Raw genomic sequence first — 6,556 nt, 5'->3', positions numbered from 1 at the left:
TTGAGGAGTTGAACGTCGAAGAGAAAATAGAGATAATATCACCCTCTCCTGATCTGAAGGAACTGCCAAGCCACCTATGTTATGCATTCTTAGGAGAGAAGTCGACATATCCGGTAATCATATCTTCCTCCCTTACTATTGATGAAAAAGATAAATTATTGAGAGTATTGAGGGAATATAAAACTGCATTGGGATGGTCGATTCTGATATTAGGGGAATTAGCCCCACTATATGCATGAATAAAATTTTAATGGAGGAGTCGTATACTCCTTATGTGGATCATCAGAGGAGATTAAATCCGGCAATGAAAGAAGTTGTGAAAAATGAAGTGCTTAAATTGTTGAATGCTGGTGTGATATATGCTATTTCTGATAGTAGTTGGGTGTCTCTTGTATAAGTTGTACCGAAAAAGGGTGGAATAAATGTGGTTAAAAATGAACATGATGAATTAATATCTTCTCGTACTGTAACTGGTTGGAGAGTTTGTATGGATTATAGAAAATTGAACAATGCCACCCGAAAAGATCATTTTTTCCATTGCCTTTTATTGATCAAATGCTAGATAGACTTGCTGGTTATTGTCATTATTGCTTCTTAGACGGTTATTCAGGTTATAACCAGATAGCTATAGCACCAGAGGATCAGGAGAAGACTACTTTTACGTGTCCCTATGGTACGTTCGCTTTTAGGAGAATGCCTTTTGGGCTATGCAATGCACCGGCAACTTTTCAGAGGTGTATGATGGCTATATTTGCAGACATGGTGGAGGAAACAATGGAAGTCTTCATGGATGACTTCTCGGTATTTGGCTCTTCATTTGATCATTGTCTACATAACTTATCCCTTGTGTTGCAGAGATTCCAAGAAAAGAACCTAGTTCTTAATTGGGAAAAATGTCACTTTATGGTCCAAGAGGGCATTGTCCTGGGACATAAAGTATCATCTAAGGGATTAGAGGTGGATAGAGCCAAAGTGTTGCAATTGAAAAACTTCCTCCACCAAAGAACATCAAAGGAATAAGGAGCTTTCTAGGACATGCGGGGTTTTATCGGAGATTCATTAAAGATTTTTCTAAGATTACTAAACCCTTATGTAATTTGCTTGAAAAAGATTCCACATTCATATTTGATGATGATTGTTTGCAGGCTTTTGAGAAAATCAAGAGGGCATTGGTGACAGCACCAATCATGATAGTGCCGGACTGGAAGGAGCTCTTTGAGCTGATGTGTGACGCAAGTGATTATGCCGTTGGTGCAGTATTGGGCCAAAGAAGAGAAAGGATGTTTAGGGCAATCTATTATGCAAGCCGTACTATGGATGCTGCACAGCAAAAATACACCACGACTAAAAAGGAGATGCTTGCTGTATATTTGCCTTCGACAAATTCAAGCCATATCTGATCGGGACAAAGGTAATTGTTTTTACTGACCATGCAGCCATTCGCTACCTATTTGCCAAGAAGGATGCGAAACCACGCTTGATAAGGTGGATACTGCTATTACAAGAATTTGACTTCGAGGTCAAAGATAAGAAGGGAAGTGAGAATCAAGTGGCTGACCACTTGTCAAGACTTGAGCTAGAGGATAGTAAAGAAGAAGGAGCAATACAGGAAACATTTCCGGATGAACAACTCTTTGAGGTAAGTTCAATACTCCCTTGGTTTGCTGACATTGCGAAATTTTTGTCTTGTGGTATTCTTCCTCCAGATCTGAACCACCATCAGAAAAAGAAAATCTTTCATGATATCAAATTTTTCTTCTGGGATGATCCTTATGTGTATAAGAGATGTGCTGACCAAGTGATTAGGAGATGTGTTGACGGTGTTGAAGCACACCAAATTCTTGAGCTATGTCATTCATCTGCATATGGTGGACATTTTGGAGCGACATGAACTGCAGCTAAGGTATTGCAATCAAGTTTTTTATGGCCTACATTGTTTAAGGATAGCTATACCTTATTGAAATCATGTGATAGGTGCCAAAGGTTAGGAAACATTTCTAGGCGTCACGAATTGTCACTGACAAATATTTTGGAAGTGGAACTTTTTGATGTATGGGGCATAGATTTCATGGGACCCTTTCCCCCTTCTTTTGGTCAATCTTATATTTTATTAGCTGTTGATTATGTGTCGAAATGGGTGGAAGCAATTGCCACCAATACTAACGATGCTCGTGTTGTAGTTAAGTTTGTCCACAAGAACATCTTCACCAGGTTTGGAACACCGAGAGCCATCATAAGTGATGAAGGTACGCATTTTTGCAATAAAATTTTCAACTCATTGTTGGCTAAATACAATGTGAAGCACAAAGTGGCACTAGCATATCATCCTCAGTCGAATGGACAAGCTGAAATATCCAATCGTGAAATTAAGCAAATTCTGGAAAAGACTGTCAACACCAACCGGAGAGATTGGGCTATGAAGTTGGATGATGCGTTATGGGCTTATCGGACTGCATTCAAGACGCCTATTGGGATGTCTCTCTATAGGCTAGTGTTTGGGAAAGCATGTCATCTGCCGTTGGAGTTGGAGCATAGAGCATTTTGGGCTGTGAAGAAATTAAATTTTTATTTGAAAGCTTCTGGTGACGTTAGGAAACTGCAGTTGAGCGAAATGGATGAGTTCCGCAATGATGCATATGAAAATGCCAAGATTTACAAAGAGCAGACCAAGAAGTGGCATGATAAACTCATTGTACAAAGGGAGCTCAAACCAGGACAACAAGTACTCTTGTTCAACTCCCGTCTGAAGTTGTTTCCTGGTAAGTTGAAATCACGTTGGTCAGGTCCATTTTTTGTGGAGACAGTGTACCCTCATGGGGCAATTGAGCTAAAATGCAGTGATGGAAGGACCTTCAAGGTGAATGGGCAGCGAGTTAAGACATATTATGGAACTGAAGTAAGGCACCTTGACAACATTCCTTTGGGCAGATCGACTTGATGTAAACTGATGGAAGTCGGGCTGAAGACGTTAAACCAAGCGCTTATTGGGAGGCAACCCAAATTTTTGTTTCTCTATTGCAATTTGTTTTTGGTTTTGCTTTTATTCTAGTATTCTTATTATAGGTTGTTTATATTTTTTTTAGTATAGTGTGTGCTTATATCTTCCCAAAACTAATGAATTCCACTTGTTTTATTCTCAGGACTAAAAAAATGAAGAAGAAAAAATTTTTTCCCGAAGGAATACCGCACCTGCAGTACATATATCAACGCACCTGCGGTTAAGGAAGAAAATTTTTCAAGAAATTGCCGAGAAATCACCGCACCCGCGGTATATTTTGGAGCACACCCGCGCAACATGTCCCGAGAGCATACCGCACCCGCGGTTGTTCCTGCACCGCGACCGCGGTTGATTAATATCGAATTATGCTACATTTGCCGAGAATACACCGCACCCACGGTCTCTTGTACACCGCACCCGTGGTCATGGAATACTGAATATCAAAATTAATTCGAGAACATACCGCACCCGCGGTCCCTTGCACACCGTAACCGCGGTCGATAGTTTTAAAAACAAAATGGGGCAGAAATTTTCATAATCGAAGAACACCTATCTCAAATTTCTCTCCTTCCTTCGAAATCCTTTCTCAAGAACAAACTTTTCACACTCAATTTTTGTTATTTCTTCAACAAATTTACCACTCCAACCTAAATATCTTCATTCATTCCATCAAATATCACTTTTCTTTCCACAAAAATCAACATCAAACCTAGGGTTTCAAAGGGGCTCGAAAATTTCTTCAAGAATTGGATGGAGCTTTGATTTTGTTCTTCAAGAAACATTTCAACACTGTGACACCTTGATCCGTTACAATTAAAAATACAGCGGAATTTAAAATTTTCTTTAAAATATGGAAGGAGTTTCAAAATACATTTCATAAAAATGTTTACAAAACAAATACATGATCATTCAAATGATATACAAAATACAAAAGAATCATTCTTATGATCATGTCCCAAAATGATACAAAATAATCTTCCTTCCAACGGTGCATGCATATGACCCCTATCCACAGTCAACGTCCAGGGTCACCACTCTGATCTGCATCACATGAAATAACTGAAATGAGAATAAATCTCAGCAAGTGGAACTCTAACATAGCAATGATACATAGTATACTCTGTAAATCATGACTTTGAAATCATAAATACCATCAACTCTGAAACATGAATACTGTAGCAATAACTGTAGCAATAGCATATCAATAGGATAACAATACGATGGTATTTCTCTTTTCTCTGGTTGGATTGATATCAATAGTATCTATGACTGTGGGTGCAAATATCCCATCGATATAAATCGATAACTGTGAGGGATATAAGCCTATAGGCGTTGATCAACTAATTGCATGCAATGCTCTGACTATGATTCAATCAATCCAATAAAACATTTGAACTCTGAATATCATTTAAAGCCGTCGTTTCACAATCTCATAATATCTCTTGTATTCCCTTTTTTTAACAATAGTGAGACATACAATGCCTCCAATAGATAAGCAATAAATCAATACATAACAATGGATCAATGGAAGGGAATAACACTTTGAAACCTTTAAAACACAATACATATATCATCATGTGAGCAAAAAGGATGAAATTCCACTTACAAACCAATAGAACACCTCCAAACTAACTCTTGGTACACCACCTACAACAATAATCCATAAACAACACCAATATCAACTCTATATCCACAAGTACAAGTCAAATAATCCATTAATCAACTCAAACAACAAGCCCAAGTCAACCCTTAACTCAAAACCTTAATAGAATCGTACCAAAAACTTACCTAAGCTTCCTTATACCACGTAGAACGTCGATCTCTAGTCGAAAATCCAAACAAAGCCAAGAATCAAAGGTAGGAAGCAATTGAAAATGGAGAAAACCCTTGCCCTAGAGAGGAAATCTCGAAAAGAAGATAAGAGATAAGGTATGGAATGGCCAACAACTCCCAAAAAGCAACTAAATATCTCGCCCATACTTACACCGCGGGTGCGGTCACACAAGCACCGCGGGTGCGCTAAGCTCACGGCAATCCAACAAAATTCCATGCACGAACACCGCGGGTGCGGTGCTACAATTACCGCGGGTGCGGTGCACACCGCGGGGGCGGTCCTTGCACTGCCGCGGGTGCGGTCATGCCACGGCCTTCCAAAACCAAAATGATGAATAGTACACCGCGGGGGCACTCCTCTAAGAGCGCAGGTGCACTCTTGCTACGACAATAAACAGTAATAAGGCCACAAAAATAGATCCGAAACGCTGAAACGAACAATCAACACCAACTAATACCTCAATAAAACAATAACCAATAATACTATGGCCCAAAACACAACTCTAAACATCTAATCATAAAACCCAAATAACAAGTAAAGCTTAAACCGTACCGTACACCGGGCTCGGCTATTACAAACACACTCAAGGTGAGCAAATCCATTGCATATTTGTTGAAATTTCCAAATTGAAGGTGTTATTTGCTATGGAAGGAAATTACGTTTAGTGAAGTACATTCTTGGTATTGTGGATATTGTTGATTGATTGTTGTGTATATCGTTGAGGTGTGGATATTGTGAGTATTAAGTTTGGGGGAGTGCAAGAATCATTAAATTTTGTGAATTGGATTGAGGAGAAGTTGGTGATTGAAAGGTGTTCGATAAAATGCCTCCAAGAAAAAAACAATCTAAGGGTGCATCATCATCTGTGAATTACGATGCAAACAGGTTTTGGGACGAACAAGCAGAGGAGAACTATGGAAAGATTTTGAGCAAGAGCATTATAAAAGAAAGGGGATTTGATCTTAGTTTCCCTCGAACTGAAATTGGACTAATGTGGGGACCCGGGCTCTAACTCTTTCTTTGGGATTCAATGGATCGTTAATATAAAAAGTGGGTCAAATTTTTGCTTTTCAACATTTATTCTAATGTTGTATAAACAAGCATACAGTCTTTATTTATTTTCCAATCATAATATACAAACATAAAGTACAACATGTCTTGTTCCATCCATACTCAATAACTAGTAATTAAATACAGTACATGCAAAAAGTACAACTACTAGCTCTTCTGCTAAGCCCGAGATCACCACGCTATGTCCATCTCTCATCCTCTACGTGACCCAGATCATGCCCCACCTGTTGTTATGCACACATACAGACATAACAACAGCCGGAAACTCCGGTGAGAACAAATCCCAGTATAAACATGTATACATGCATATAATCAATTAAACATGAAACATGCTATCATGAATGACATCATATGCACATGCAATGCAATGCGAATCAAACCATGTCTGGACTCGACTCGACTAGAACTCTAGGGATCCCGGTGTGAATAAGACGTCAATGGCTGTCACCTACCCTCCCACTCGGGGTGACTGTACGTCTTATTCCTAGACTTCGGTCTGAGCTGTATCAACGACTACAATAGGAGTCAAGGCTGCTCCTAAGCTGAGATACACCGAACATCTAGATAGTTGACAATGGCTGTCAACGACTCTCCTATCTTAAATGCAATGAATATCAATCTGTAAACAAAGCATGCTCATATTCATATCTGAA

Source organism: Primulina eburnea, chromosome 6 (genome assembly GCF_022965805.1).
Source record: "Primulina eburnea isolate SZY01 chromosome 6, ASM2296580v1, whole genome shotgun sequence".
NCBI lineage: Eukaryota > Viridiplantae > Streptophyta > Magnoliopsida > Lamiales > Gesneriaceae > Primulina > Primulina eburnea.
The sequence above is the reverse complement of the archived record's forward strand: the minus strand, read 5'-3'. Positions refer to the sequence as shown.